The following is a 17711-nucleotide window of genomic DNA, read 5'->3' as shown; positions in this document are numbered from 1 at the left end:
CACAAGCAAACACTAAACATAATGTCCGGCCTACTAGCAGTAGCATAAAGTAAGGAGCCAATTATACTACGAAAGGAAGATTGATCTACAGATTTACCATTTTCATCCTTGTCGAGTCTGATTGCTGTGCTCATCGATGTGGATGATGATTTTGTGTTCTTCATCCCAAACTTCTTCAGAAGCTCCTTTATGTATTTGCTTTGGTTCAAAAAGAACTCATCTTTGCACTGTTTGATTTGCAATCCGAGGATAGTTAAGTTCCCCCATCATGCTCATCTCAAAGTGTTCCTGCATAAGCTTGGAGAAATCTTGACAGAGATTTTCGTTAGTAGAACCAAAAATGATATCATCAACATAAATTTGCACAATCAATAAATCATCTTTAGCATGTTTGGTAAATAAAGTAATATCAATCTTTCTTCTCGAAAAACCATTTGAAAGAAGAAAAGTTGATAGTTTTTCATACCAAGCTCGAGGATCTTGTTTCAAACCATACAATGCTTTGTTTAGTCTATACACATGATCAGGCAATAAAGCATCAACAAAGCCATCAGGTTGTTCAATATATACTTCCTCTTTTAAATCACCATTTAAAAAGGCGCTTTTAACATCCATTTGAAATAATTTGAAATTCTTAGAGCAAGCAAAATCAAGTAGCATGTGAATGGATTCTAGTCTAGCAACAGGCGCATAAGTTTCATCATAATCTATGCCTTCTTCTTGACTATATCCTTTTGCTACAAGTCTAGCTTTATTTCTAGTGATAGTACCATGTTCATCAAGTTTATTCCTAAAAACACATTTAGTACCAATAATAGATCTATCATGCGGCCTAGGAACAAGAAACCATACATCATTGCGCTTGAATTCATTTAATTCATCTTGCATAGCAATAATCCATGAATCATCTAATAAAGCATCATCAATACACTTAGGTTCAACATGCGAAACAAAAGCAAGATGATTTCAAATATTATTAAGAGAAGATCGAGTGGTTACTCCCTTCGAAGGACTTCCAATGATAAGATCCATAGGATGATCTTTGTGAAGTGTCCAATCCTTCGGAAGTGGTGTTTCCTCAACAGAAACATCTATATCATTTAAGCTTGATGAAGTCATCTCTTCTTCGAGTAATTCTACATCATCGTTAGTAGTACGAGAAACTACAGACATAGATTCATCAAATATAACATGCATAGATTCTTCAACTAATAAAGTACGTTTATTAAATACTCTAAAAGCCTTACTTTAGGTAGAATATCCGAGAAAGATGCCTTTGTCAGACTTGGCATCAAACTTACTGAGATTATCCTTACCATTATTATGAATGTAGCATTTTGATCCAAAAGCCCGAAAATATGAAATGTTAGGCTTTTTCCCTCTTCATAATTCATATGGAGTTTTCTTGATAATGGGCCTTATTGATACACGATTGATGATATAACAGAAAGTGTTCATTGCTTCATCCCAAAAATATTTTGGTAGAGAATGCTCACATATCATGGTCCTTGCAATCTCTACAAGTGTCCTATTTTTCCTCTCAACGACCCCGTTTTGTTGAGGAGTCCTAGGACAAGAAAAATTGTGACCGATGCCTTTTTCTTCACAAAAATTTGTAAAACTCTCATTTTGAAATTCAGTTCCGTGGTCACTACGGATCTGCTTTATTGAAAAAATTTTCTCATTCTCAACTCGTTTGACAAAAGTTTTAAAAAAATCAAAGGCATCATTTTTGTGGGGTAAAAACAATGTCCATGTGTAACGTAAAAAATCATCCACAATGACAAATGCATAAAGCTTTCCTCCTAGGCTAGCATTCCTCGAGGGACCACATAGATCTAGGTGAAGAAGTTCAAGGGGCATAGAAGTTGATACAAAATTTTTGCTTTTAAAAGATTCTCTTGTATGTTTGCCAAGTTGGCACGCATCACAAACAGAATCTAATTTTAAATTAAATTTTGGCATACCAACGATTAAATCAAGTTTCAAAAGTTTTTCAATGGTACTAGGACCAACATGAACTAGTCTTCTATGCCAAAGAATGTTTTCATCAACATTCAAAGATACAAGGCTTTTGATATTTGATAAAGATAAATTGTTTAAAGAAACCTTGTATACATTTTCACTTCTATAACCTTTGAAATTTATGGATTTGTCAGTAGTGAATGATATAGTGCAGTGTTGGGGAGTGAACTTGACTTAATAACCTCTATCGCACAATTGACTTATGCTTAGTAGATTATGTTTAAGCCCTTTCACTAGGAGTACATCATCAATCAAGCAATCCACTGTCTAGATATCATATGCTAGGAAGAATAATTTGATGTTGTCTCCAAAGTTGACAGTTCCCTTCTCCTTTGGTTTGACGGATTGGAGTAGATCCTTGTTCCCCGTCATATGTCTAGAACATCCACTGTCTAGATATCATATGCTAGGAAGAATAATTTTCCTATTTTCCTGCAGAGAGTGTTTTTGGTACCTTTTAGTTCTTTTGGGTCCACAGTTGTTAGAAAAGAGAAACATAAAATAGATTTTTAAGAGTTCAGTTTCTCATAGCAACATCATCGTCATTTTCCAAGAGTGCTCCCAGTAGTAGGTAGGGCTATGGTAAAACATCCTAAAAATCCTACTGAATTTATTTTGTTTTTAACAAAACTCTCTGATAATAAAATAATGAATATAAATATATATATGCCCATACATATATATATCATACATAAAAATAACTTTACTTAATTTAAAATACATAAACACAATAAATACAATAAAAGTACACATATTCAATTAAATACTTAAAATTAATTACTAAATAATCATTTATAAATATTCCATAATAAAATTCCTAAATTCCATGCATATACTGAAAATCTATAATAATAAAACATATGCGGAAATAAACGTTCTAGTCTCAACATAAAATTCATCTTAGAGCAATGGTCATGGGTTCTAGCTGCCTGGATACTCATACACCCTCGCCGCCAGTCGGAAACACATTATCCTTATTGACATTTTGCTCACCTGCACCATTTAAATCTAGTGAGCCTAGAGGCTCAGCACGTTCTATCCTTACATAACAAAATTAAACCACACACAAGCACACATCATATAAAATACGTGAATAATAATTATACGTGCATGATCTTAAAATTATATGCATATAAACATAAATAAATAATCATACTTCTAAATCATCATGTTATAACATAATTCATCATACTTTATAATTTTCGTAAAAATAACATATCATGATTTCTTAGTTCTCAACAGGTCGTATCCATGTCAGTGGCATCATACTGAGCGATTGATCAATCTATAAACCATCGTACGCGGCAGTGGGGTTTCCACCTCTGTGCTGCCACTCCACCAGCCCTCTCAGCTGGATCCATAAGCTCATCATACTTATACATCATTAGGAAGGTCACCGGGCCCAGGTATCCCGGCCTCCAACCACATCACTTTCCACCTTCACTTCAACTTCCATAAAAAAATATATTTTTCTTAACATACATTTAAACTTATCATAAAAATTCTTACATGATGCATGAACTTTAAAAAAATCTCATTTAGTTCTTTATTTCATGAAAATTTGTCCGTAAATATATATTTAATTTGTTTTCTTAAAAATCATACTTATATATCTAATAAAAATGCATGCATGAATTAAATATATATTTACGAACATTTATTTTTCCAAGGACTTGTTCGAGCTGCTGACCACTAGACTTAAACTCAAAAATTCATAGACTGGCCCAAAAACCCAAAAGCCCAATCTGACCTGGCCAAATTAGCTTCATGGGCCCCCAGGCCCATGAAAAACTATTGGACTCACTTAAAACATAATTTAGGCCCATCAACTTATTAATTTAAAGTTAAATTAATAAAATTATTAACTAACCATTACTATAAATTAGAACGATAAAATTATTAACCCGACTCAACTTGACCCAATAATTCTCATGGATCACATGGCCCATGACAAATTAGTGGGCTCACCTCAATAATTATTAAAGCCCATTAATTTAGTTCAATTAATTAATCAAGCCCAACCCATAATTTATCAACTTAAACTATTAATTAATTAAAATAAAAAACAACCGAGCCCAAATAATATAATCTGGACTCGGACCAAAATAATTTGACCTATCATATTTTAGACCCAACCCGGACCCAAACCCGAGCCCGGCCCGCCTAAACCTAAAAAAAACAAAAACAGTACCCTAACCCCTTACCTTACTCACGTGAGCAGCACTTTCCTCCTTGCTACTGTATAGCTCCGACAACCCATGGCCGGAGCGCCGCCGGCAGGACCTCCCCAGGGTCCTGTCGGTCACCCTAGACTAGGCCTAACCCAACCCCAAGCCTTGCATGGAGCAGCCGAAGTCTCCCTCCCCGATCTGCCGCGCAGGTTGCGCAGTCCACAAACCGTGGACTTTCTGACCAGCTCCGGCCACTATCGGCCGGAGCTCCGACACCTGGACCACCCCAGGGTCCCAACGCAACCTTAGGACCAAGCTTGGCTCAGCCAAAAGCCCTCCTATGCAGAATCCGATCCCATCTTCCTCCAGAAATCTGCACTCGCCCAACTTCTGTCCTAGCCCATTTAGCATGGTTCCAGCCACTTCCAGCCCTGAACCACCCTACCAAAACCGGACCTAAGGACCCTAGATCAGACCCCTAACAAAGGTGCAGCAGTCCCGATCAAGCCATGGTCAGAAAATCATCATCATGTGCCTTATACAACAAAAACGGGATTTCATGCATGAATCATAAATATTATCCTTAAATTCTGAAAACACATGCATTAACAAATCATTCATGCTTAAAAACAGTTTATATGATTCAAATGGTGGCCAAGAATGGATTCGAAACGTGCCTTGTTGAAGATTTGGACAAAACGAAGAAATTGACGCGTATCGAGCTCATCGGGACGAACGGCTTGAAAATTCCTTGCCGAAAAACCTCAAGAAAAATCGTGTGTGTTGTGTTCTCTGACATAGAACATGAGAGATGGGGAAGAAGGATGAGAGAGGCGGCTTAGAGAGTTTAAGCGTGAGATAGGGTAAATCTTTTTTTTTTAAAAGATAATCTGGGTTTAATAAATAAATAGATAATTAAGATAAATATATACTCTAAACATATAAAATTTTAAACTCTTAAATACAATATAAATTTGATATTTAACCTTAAATCCCGAAATTATAATTAATGGGATTTTTAAAGCTTAATAAAAGTCATTAAAATGACTTATCTTGGGTAAAAACGAACCTATAAATATATATATATATATATATATATATAAACACTAAAATTTTCTTGAAATAATACCTTAAAATAATATTTTAAGGCTACTAAAAATCTCATAAAATATTTTGGATGAAAACAACATCTCGTCCGTCCACTGTCCCGCCTACGCGATCATAAAATAATTTTTCTCAAATAAATTCATAAATCATATCATATAAATTTAAATGCCGAAACAATATTTAAAGCATGCAAATAAATCACATAATTCACATACTAACTCATAAAAACAATTCAACACATTTTCATATTATTTTAAAATTATTAAATCTCCTAGTTATGCATGCGGATTTACGTAGCAAATTTTCGGACGTTACAATTCTCTCCCCCTTAAATGGAATTTCGTCCTCAAAATTTGATTTAACTTAGTCGTCTAATAACACATGAATAAAATTTTTCAAAACTAATTTTCAAACTTAAATCCCAAAAACATAACTTAATTTATATATCTAAAATTCAACTTAAATCTCAAAAAAAAATTCTAACTTGTCAAACTTAAATCTAAAATCATAACTTAATCTACAAATCTAAGTGTCAAACTTACGTCTCATAAATTATCAAACTTAATTTTCTAAACATATATCATTCTAGTCATCCTGGTGTGTAACGCGTCTCAAAGGCATACTCTAATTTCCATAAATTCTCTACGTAACCGCATTGCATAACTAAGTATTTTTAACTTTAATACTGTAATAACTTAAAATTCTCATTTTCATAAATCATTAAAACAAAAATCATGTGTCTCATTCATAAAACATAATTTAAAACATTTAAAACTTACAGACTGGCAGTGCGGCTTCTGAGCTCCGTGTAGCAGGCTAGTTACCCTCCAAGGAACCTGGCTCTGATACCAAATGAAACATCCTAAAACTCCTACTGAATTTTTTTTTTTTTAACAAAACTCTCTGATAATAAAATAATGAATATAAATATATATATGCCCATACATATATATATCATACATAAAAATAACTTTACTTAATTTAAATACATAAACATAATAAATACAATAAAAGTACACATATTCAATTAAATACTTAAAATTAATTACTAAATAATCATTTATAAATATTCCATAATAAAATTCCTAAATTCCATTCATATACTGAAAATCTATAAGAATAAAACATATGCGGAAATAAACGTTCTAGTCTCAACATAAAATTCATCTTAGAGCAATGGTCATGGGTTCTAGCTGCCTGGATACTCATACGCCCTCGCCGCCAGCCGGAAACACATTATCCTTATTGACATTTTGCTCACCTGCACCATTTAAATCTAGTGAGCCTAGAGGCTCAGCACGTTCTATCCTTACATAACAAAATTAAACCACACACAAGCACACATCATATAAAATACGTGAATAATAATTATACGTGCATGATCTTAAAATTATATGCATATAAACATAAATAAATAATCATACTTCTAAATCATCATGTTATAACATAATTCATCATACTTTATAATTTTCGTAAAAATAACATATCATGATTTCTTAGTTCTCAACAGGTCGTATCCATGTCGGTGGCATCATACTGAGCGATTGATCAATCTATAAACCAACGTACGCGGCGGTGGGGTTTCCACCTCTGTGCAGTCACTTCACCAGCCCTCTCAGCTGGATCCATAAGCTCATCATACTTATACATCATTAGGAAGGTCACCGGGCCCAGGTATCCCGGCCTCCAACCACATCACTTTCCACCTTCACTTCAACTTCCATAAAAAAATATATTTTTCTTAACATACATTTAAACTTATCATAAAAATTCTTACATGATGCATGAACTTAAAAAAAATCTCATTTATTTCTTTATTTCGTGAAAATTTGTCCGTAAATATATATTTAATTTATTTTCTTAAAAATCATACTTATATATCTAATAAAAATGCATGCATGAATTAAATATATATTTACGGACATTTATATTTCCAAGGACTTGTTCGAGCTGCTGACCACTAGACTTAAACTCAAAAAATTCATAGAGTGGCCCAAAAACCCAAAAGCCCAATCTGACATGGCCCAATTAGCTTCATGGGCCCCCAGGCCCATGAGAAACTAATGGGCTCACTTAAAACATAATTTAGGCCCATCAACTTATTAATTTAAAGTTAAATTAATAAAATTATTAACTAACCATTACTATAAATTAGAACGATAAAATTATTAACCCGACTCAACTTGACCCCATAATACTCATGGATCACATGGCCCATGACAAATTAGTGGGCTCACCTCAATAATTATTAAAGCCCATTAATTTAGTCCAATTAATTAATCAAACCCAACCCATAATTTATCAACTTAAACTATTAATTAATTAAAATAAAAAATAACCGAGCCCAAATAATATAATCTGGACTCAGACAAAAATAATTTGACCTATCATATTTTAGACCCAACCCGGACCCAAAACCCGAGCCCGGCCCGCCTAAACCTAAAAAAAACAAAAACAGTACCCTAACCCCTTACCTTACTCACGTGAGCAGCCCTTTCCTCCTTGCTACTGCTCAGCTCCGGCAACCCATGGCCGAAGCGCCGCCGGCAGGACCTCCCCAGGGTCCTGCCGGTCACCCTAGACTAGGCCTAACCCAGCCCCAAGCCTTGCATGGAGCAGCCGAAGTCTCCCTCCCCGATCTGCCGTGCAGGTTGCGCAGTCCACAAACCGTGGACTTTCTGACCAGCTCCAGCCACTACCGGCTGGAGCTCCGACACCTGGACCACCCCAGGGTCCCAACGCAACCTTAGGACCAAGCTTGGCTCAGCCAAAAGCCCCCCTATGCAGAATCCGATCCCATCTTCCTCCAGAAATCTGCACTCGCCCAACTTCTGTCCTAGCCCATTTATCATGGTTCCAGCCACTTCCAGCCCTGAACCACCCTACCAAAACCGACCCTAAGGACCCTAGATCAGACCCCTAACAAAGTTGCAGCAGTCCCGATCAAGCCATGGTCAGAAAATCATCATCATGTGCCTTATACAACAAAAACGGGATTTCATGCTTGAATCTTAAATATTATCCTTAAATTCTGAAAACACATGCATTAACAAATCATTCATGCTTAAAAACAGTTTATATGATTCAAATGGTGGCCAAGAATGGATTCGAAACGTGCCTTGTTGAATATTTGGACAAAACGAAGAAATTGACGCGTATCAGGCTCGCCGGGACGAACGGCTTGAAAATTCCTTGCCGAAAAACCTCAAGAAAAATCGTGTGTGTTGTGTTCTCTGACATAGAACATGAGAGATGGGGAAGAAGGATGAGGGAGGCAGCTTCGAGAGTTTAAGCGTGAGATAGGGTAAATCTTTTTTTTTTAAAAGATAATCTGGGTTTAATAAATAAATAGATAATTAAGATAAATATATACTCTAAACATATATAATTTTAAAACTCTTAAATACAATATAAATTTGATATTTAACCTTAAATCCAGAAATTATAATTAATGTGATTTTTAAAGCTTAATAAAAGTCATTAAAATGACTTATCTTGGGTAAAAACGGACCTATAAATATATATATATATATATATATATATATATATATATATAAACACTAAAATTTTCTTGAAATAATACCTTAAAATAATATTTTAAGGCTACTAAAAATCTCATAAAATATTTTGGATGAAAACAACATCTCATCCGTCCACTGTCCCCCATACGCGATCATAAAATAATTTTTCTCAAATAAATTCATAAATCATATCATATAAATTTAAATGCCGAAATAATATTTAAAGCATGCAAATAAATCACATAATTCACATACTAACTCATAAAAACAATTCAACACATTTTCACATTATTTTAAAATTATTAAATCTCCTAGTTATGCATGCGGATTTACGTAGCAAATTTCCGGACGTTACATATGGCCTCTTTAAAAACTTATTTCCTTGGAAAGAGCAGCGTTCATCAGGAAGACCAGTCGCAAGTCAAGGCAGTTTAAACCGGTCTATGATGAACTCCCTTAGATCATGATCTCATAATGCCGACTGATGAGTTGTTAAGTACTCTTAGGCCTCCATTTCATATAGCTCTTTTGATCATATTGATATTTCAAAGATCAACATTTATGTCTAGCATGACCTATTTTACAACAGTAAGAGCATGTAGGGGGTGATCTCATTTTTGCTTTAGCAATAAGGCTAGCAAAGTCTATAGATTTCTTATCATACCCTATTCCACCTTTATCAAGGCTACATTTTTGCATGCTTAGTAAATTATTCAATTTATTACTACTAACATTGAATTTATCAAATGATTTTTCTAAGTGAGCTATGTCATCCTTTAATCTTAGGTTTTCATGCTCCTTAGATTCTAATTCATTTTTAAGGTTTTTATTTTCCTTTCTAAGAGATTTAGTCATATCATACATGAGTTGATATGCATGCAATAGTTCATCATAGGAAGGTATCTCGTCATCGCCGTCGGAGACGATGTCATCATCCTTAGGCATGAGGCATATGTTGGCTTTCTCATCGTCGTCATCGCTATCGCTCCAAGTGGCTATGAGTGCTTTCTTCTTGCCTTTGTCATTTTTCTTTTTGAGAGGGCATTCATTTGCATAATTCCCTTGTTGTTGACAGTTGTAGCATGTCACTTCCTTGTCCGTCTTCTTGAATTAATTTCCTTGCATGAATTTTTTGAATTTCCTTGCGAAGAGCACCATGTCATCATCATCATCATCATCTTCAACTTGGCTAGATAAGGCAATCCCCTTTGCCTTGATCTTTTCATCTTCTTTCTTCGTTTCCTTTCTTGTGGATACTTCCAAATCATGGGTTTTTAGGGTCCCATGAAGTTGGTCAAGATCATAGGATGCGGTGTCACCTTTGTTGGATTCGATGATGGCCGTTCTCTTTGCATCCCACTCCTTGGGTACGGTGCGTAGAGCTCTCCTCCATACTTGCTTGAATGGATATTGTTCTCCAAGTTGAGCTAACTCATTGATGATTTGAGTGAGCCTTCGGAACTTGGTGTCAACATCCTCATTGGCTTCCATCTCAAATGTCTCGTATTTGAGTTGGAGTAGATCGATCTTTGTCTCCTTGACTTGATTAGTCCCTTCGTAACATATCTCCAATTTATCCCATATCTCTTTTGTGGAGGAGCACATCGAGATCCGGTTGTATTCGTTCATATTTAAAGAACAATGCAAAATATTCATAGCTTTAGCATTTTGAGAAATTAACTTCATGTCCTCCTTTGAAAAGTCATCCATTCCCTTAGGAACTTTAACCCCTTCAACCTCTTTCATAGGTATATAGGGACCTTTCACGGTAACTTTTCAAAGATCATAATTTACGGATTGGATATATAGGGACATTCGGTTTTTCCAATATCCGTAGTTTATACCGTTGAAAAGAGGAGAACGATTGGTTGATTGCCCTTGAGCATAATCGCTCGCTAGGTTTGCCATAGAGCCTTTTTGAAAATATTTTGTAAAAAAGGTGGCTCTGATACCACCTGTTAGAACCTAATGGTGGGGGAGATTTAGGTTTTATTGGCAACTTTATCAATTTAAAACTATTATGCAAATACGCAAGCCGAAGACTTAAAGCAATCAAAAATAAATGCGGTAAATAAATGCGTAAAATAAATAAAGCGATAAATGAGATAGGATATGTTTATGGAAGTTCGACGATAAATCGTCTACGTCTCCCCTTCTTGGTTAAGATCGATTAACCAAGGATCCACTAGCACTTCAACGTCTTGGCCTTGATGGCTCCAAGGATAGCCGTACAACTCAACACGATCACCGCATCGATACAACTCGAACACTTGGCCTTAAGGGCTCCAAGGATAGCCTCAACACAACACACTTGGCTTCACACTCAAGTGTTTACAACAATTGTACAACACACTTGGCTTCACACTCAAGTGTTTACAACAATAGCACAACCAACTCACAAACTATTTTTACAAACACTCTCAAATATTTGAATATATCACACAAACACTTTGATAGAGAGAAGATTGCTTGCAAAAGAGATAAGAGACGAGTTGGGATATCAACAAATGACCTTTGAAAGCCTCTATTTATAGTTGGCAAGGATTTGAATCTGATTTGAGTGCATGGAGCGTGTGCTGGGAAGTCAAAGAGTAGACAAAAAAGTGTTCAGCGCCGCTGCCTGCTTTCCCCAGCACTGAGAGGATTTCGTGGAAAAATCATATTTCACAATCTAACCGTTGGATGGATCTGAAATGTTTTCAGAAGCTTTCTCTACATCATAATCTTTATTCTGAACGGTGGAGATTTTATTGGAACGAGTCAAAAATTTCCAGTAATTTTCGAAAGTCGCTTCATCATGTTTTCGCTTCTTGTTCTGCGCAACAAATTTGAAAAATTCATATCTCCCAATCCATCCGTTGGATTGATCTGAAATTTGGACATAAGGTTTATAACATCCTGATCTTGAGTTTTATTGGTGGAGATTTGATTTGGATGTATCAAACACGTCTAGGAAGTTTCGGAAGTTGATTCTTCATCCTTTGCTTCATGTTCTGCAGAAATAGGTACTGCGCAAATTTTGTGGAAAAATCATAACTCCATATCTAGCCGTTGGATTGATATGAAATTTTGATATAAGTTTGAAAACATCCTGATCTTGACCATGATTGGTGGAGATCGGATTATGAAGTATCAAACGTTGCCAGTAAATTTCTGAATTCGCTTCTTCATATTTTTGCTCCTTGCAGAAGTAGGTACTGTGCGGGGCATATTTCAAAAAATCATATCTCTCCATATAGCCGTTGGATTGCTTTCCAATTTGGATAGCTGGTTTAAAACATCCTCATCCGGATTATGATCGGTGGAGATCTAATTTCAATTAATAGACGATTTCCAGTAATTTTCGGAAGTTGATGCTCCATACTTTGGCTTCTTCTTGTCCTTTTCTTCATATCCACATAACAATGTTCCATCCATTCAATGAGAAATAAGAAACTTCATAACTACATTTATAGCATCAAAATAGCTTCCTATAATTTATTTGTCAATAAATATAATCTGCAAAATCTCACTTTAAATGGTTAGTAACAATTAACCGAGTTTTGTAATCATCAAAACATAATATTATAAGACTTGTTAATGCATTAAAAATATTAATCTCATAACACGAGATTTGTATGCGTTTAAGGCGTAACAGATGAGAGCACCCACTCTTGAATGTACAACTTTAGGGGATGAAAACCCAACTTTAAAACAAGAAAGAATGATGATTTAGTGGCTGCTCCTAGGGTAAACTACCCAACCAAACCTCCCTTTTTCCTCAAACACTACTTACCATGAGCGGTCCAACCGAAAAACCCATGACTCAACCTTCCCTTAATCAAATTGACTCCCGCTTGAACCGACACTCTTTACACACTTTAAACTAACCCAAGAACCAGGTTACAGCCTCCAAAACCAACCCGAGCAACCCAAATAAAACGGATTTTCGGGCAGCTCCTAAACCTTCCCGAAATCAGCACCAACCACCTTAACTTAAATCGCCCTTAACTCGACCATAACTAACCGGAATCACTCCAAATTTAAACCGATACGACCACAACATCCTAAACTTAACTTAGAACTAGACCAAACCCAGCCATAGTTTCCCGAACCATCCAGTTTAATCTAACACGCCAACAGCTCTACACATTGCTCCGAAATTCTGCACGACTTCAGCTTATCATCCACCCCTCCTATCAAACCTTTCCTTTCAGCTTGTCTCATCCAACACAGCACCATGGGAACACATTTGGCTCGTCTCCAGCCCCTGAGCCAGCCTAGGCCAATGGATCTCCTTTCCATCCTAACTCAAACCAACAATTCAAGTCATCCTATGTACCATCCATCCTTGCGACCAACCCTCAAATCCACCTTACCCACCATCCATACACCATAAAACACACCCAAAAAAAAATTCAAACTCATATCTAGGGCAGCCCATATACCATCATTACAAAAAATTTTAATTTGCAATAAAATTGCCGCAAAATGGCCTCAAGCTTTCGAACCCAAGCTCAACAAATGATAATCAATACTAGGCTCAATATATAACTCAATATCAACACATTACCTCAAGAGCGTTTCGAATTTACACAAAAATATTGCATAAAACCTACTGAAATTTGATGAAAATCTCTAAACCTCCATTCAAAAATTCACATAACACCAATGCTTAAAGTAAACAATGCACACAACATAATATTTTCACTTGGTGGCCAAGGGATGATTTATACTTGCCTTTACCCTTCGAAATCCAAGAAAAATATAGATGGAAAGGGGCTGGAAATCTCAAAATACAGCAGCCAAGTCTTCCTTAGGTCGAGCTCTGGCCGGTGGAGGGTGTGGATGCCGGCGGCGGCCGCAAGGGTGGAGGAGGGAAGAGATTTCCGTGAGTGAGGGGGAGAGAAAGAGGATGGGGCGGCTCCTTGAGGTGAAAAGGGGCTAGGGTTTGAGTCTTTTTATTTAATTGTGTAGGGATATATTAGTGTATATCTATATGTGTATGTATGTATAAGTATGTGTGTGTATGGGGTTTGAAAGTATTACTCACACCACTATTAAAAGTGCTACTTAAAGTTTTACAACTTTAACACTACTCACACTTCGTCTCTCAAAATCTTTGTTTGAAAATTCAATAGTTGAAGAAAATAATTAAATTTCACTTGCCGGATTTTAAAATGCTAATTTTTTGAAAAAATTCTAAAATAAACTCAAAAATGCCTTAAAAACGATTTGATCACCCGAAAAATCTTTAAAATAAAAGCTTGATTTATTCTCCTCAATTCCTCACAAATCTCATATCTTGCAAATCTAAGGGTTTCACCTCTAATATCCACCGTCACCTCATGCCGGAACCGGAAGTCGCTGAATTCAAGCATCTCAAGAATAATTAACTTAAATATTTGAGTAACATAAACTTCAAAGGAATTTAAAGCAACTAAATCTTAGAAATTAGAATTATAAATATTTAAACGAAATTTAGGCATGTAATCGAAATGATGGAATGCTCGACGTTACAATCTCTCAAAACTCAAGATTTCTTTTAAAATCGATACTTAAATATTTTGGTGGAAATTAAAATAATTTAAATAATCTAGATGAACGTTTAAAAGTCATTTAAATAAATACACAATCGAAATAAAAATCTTTAAATCGAATTGGACAATTAAAAGAATTTAATAAATAAGCTAGGAATTTAAAATAATTAAAATAACTAACCACTAAAATTAAGTTATTTTAAATAAATAAGTTGGATAATTAAAATCATTTAAATAAGCAAGTTTATACCTTTAAAATCTTTAAAACGATTAAGTTGCACAATAAAATAATTTAAATAAATAAACTTAAACAATTAAAAGCATTAATTAAATAGTTAGTACAATAAAATCATTTGAATAAATAATTAATATTTTAATAACACATAATTCAAATAAATAATTTAAATCGATTAATCTTAAAAATAATAATCATAATATTTATTTAAGTTAATTCTTGCGGTTTAGTAGATTGGATTTTAGGCGCTACAGAACGTGTACCAGAAACCTATCATGGTAGAACTCTGCTCAATCAAATGGTACCATGGTATGTAGCACGCTGGGCCGTTGCTTCAATAGGTGACTTTCATACCAAAAAGAATACGTGGAAAAAAGTAAATGGGTCCGAATCCATGGAATCCAACATCCACTCAATAACTCGGGCTTGAGCGACCCTATTAATGGTAATATCGATACAAGAACAACATGATAATGCATGCAGTAAAATAATCATGACATCATATACGCGCATAAGTCATGCCATATAAATCATGCAAACATAGAACATGCATACTCAAGCAGGATATCTCGGATAGTACGTCTGTACCTCTAATCAAGCAGCTCAAGCAACCTAGCCACTCGAGTATTAAAGTCCAAGCCTATAAGAAATAATCATCATCATATCACTTATCGCTTACTAAAAACATTGACTAGACTAATAGCTACTTACAGAAGCTAATAAGAGTCTAGCATTATACATGCATCTGTCGTCAGTCCTTTGATGGTGATGGCTCCAAACTCTAGGCACAACTCCGCTACGAACCAGGTAGCGCCTAGCTATCGACTGGCCTCCGAAATGATGCCTAGAAAACCCATTGGAATCAAGAAAGAAATGAGAGATAAGAGGAGGGGAATGAGCAAACAATGAGGGACTCGGATCCCCTATTTATAGACATCGATCGGAATGTTCGATCTCTCGTTCGGAGCTTCCGAATGCTCTTCGGAACTTTCGATCTCTAGCCACCGAACGCGTGTCCTTTGATTGGACAACACAGCTGCCGATAGAGTTCGGACATTTCGAATAGGAGTTTGGAGCTTCCGAACGCACCCTTGTCAAATCACCAATCAAAAACCCATAAATATTTGTCGGGTAATCTTCGGATCTTCCGAACTCTAGATCGGAGCTTTCGAACTGCTTGGAGCTTCCGAACTACACTCTAAATTCAGAAGGGTTCGGAACCACCAAACGAAATATAGCTCAAGTTCGGACATTCCGAACTGCTAGAACACCTGCCCTCCAAACAGTTTCCGAACAACCTGAATCCAATTTAACTCCTTATTAATCTCATCCGAGAATTTCTTAATCATGTTTTAACCATTTTAAACATTCTTAGACAATGAACTAATTATTTTGGAAATCGGGCTACTACATTCTCCCCACCTTAAAAGATTTTGTCCTCGAAATCAGACTTCGAAAGCATCGATCTCAAGTTCGAAAAGTCCGATCATCTTCGGAAGCTCCGATCTCGACACTTGTCACATACCTTTTCAATACACACTAGTGTACGTGTCCGCGGGAATTCAAAAGCTCCAAACAGAGATTGGAAGGTCCGATATCACCCTCTGCTTCCGATCTACTTTGGATGGATCCGAACTACTTGGGTCTCTGAACTTCCCGAACCATTTTCAGACATTCCATAGTTGATTTTTCATTTATTTTTAGCATAATAAATATCCTTAAATCATATTTTACCATTTATTACGTAAAACAAAACTCAGGTTACTACATTTATTATATCTCTCAAATTGTACTCGCCCTAATATAACATTTTCTGTTAATTTTCTAGCGAGATATAGCTCATGCCCAACCCGATGATATTGGAATAGTGTAAAGCACATATTTCATTACTTTCACGGTAAAACTGATATGTGGTTATTTTATTCATCAACAATATTCAACATCATAGTCTTTTAGTTGGATATGTAGATGTGACACCCGAATCCAAATGTCCTCGGGCGGTACATGGTCCGCAATGTAGTAACCCGCACCCAAAATTAATGTCTAATTGTTGATTATTGGAGTAATCATGGTTATATTGGGTAAAACATGATTAAGAAATCTCCAAATGAGATTAAGGAGTTGAAAATCGGATTCAAAACACTCGAAAGTGGCCCGAAGGGTTCCAAGTGATCGGGTGAATCGGATGATCCGAATCCTAGGATCGGACCATCTGAAGAGGCTTAGTTCGGAGGCTCTAATCAAGATCGTAAGTGAGTGAGATCAGACGATCCGATCTAGCGTTCGGACGATCCGAACTCAATGTGGACAGGTGTCCAAGACCAGTCAGCGTGATGATGTCATGGATGACGTATTTTTAGGGATCGGACGATCCGAAGAGCAGGATCGGATCATACGATGTGTCACCTGGATAGGTGTATGGCATGCATGCATTTTATTGGACGCGTGGAGGAGATTGGACCGTCCGAAGGTGCAGATCAGATGATCCTAAGTGTTGGCAGGACATGTGGCTCACATGTAGAGATCGGACGATCCGATGGGGGAGTTCGGACCATCCGAACTCCGGCTATAAATAGGAGGTCCGAGAGCCTCATTCAGTGCACCTTCCAACTTTCTTCCTCTCTCCTTTAGTAGTGTTTCTAGGTGTTTCTAGTCACCTAGGTGGGTTCGAGAGTTAGCGGACAGTCTCCGGAGTAGTACCCAAGTTACGGGGCAATCGCCATCAGCGGGCTGACAACAGACTCAGGTATGGTCCGAGTTCCCTAAAAATATTAGGGAGTATTTAATAGCTTAATTAAGGTTTTTAGAGCTTGATTAGTGATGCATGGGTATTTTGCATTGTAGTGTTAGAGTGTAGATGTGGGGCATCTAGGAGTATATTACAGAGGTACGGACGTATTATCCGAGATATCCTGGTAGAATATACATATTCTATGTTTGCATGTATTATGTGGCCTTGATTATATGTGCATTTATTATGCCACGGGTATTATGTTGCATACATTGGAACGTTGAGCCGGTACTGTTCATTGAAATTACCTGTAGAGGGGTCGCTCAGCCCCGTGTTTTTAGTGGATGGATTCCATGGACTTGGATCCGTATATATCCAGAGTTTTATGGTATGTGAGTCACC

Source organism: Henckelia pumila, chromosome 1 (assembly GCF_033568475.1).
Source record: "Henckelia pumila isolate YLH828 chromosome 1, ASM3356847v2, whole genome shotgun sequence".
Taxonomy (NCBI): Eukaryota; Viridiplantae; Streptophyta; class Magnoliopsida; order Lamiales; family Gesneriaceae; genus Henckelia; species Henckelia pumila.
The sequence above is the reverse complement of the archived record's forward strand: the minus strand, read 5'-3'. Positions refer to the sequence as shown.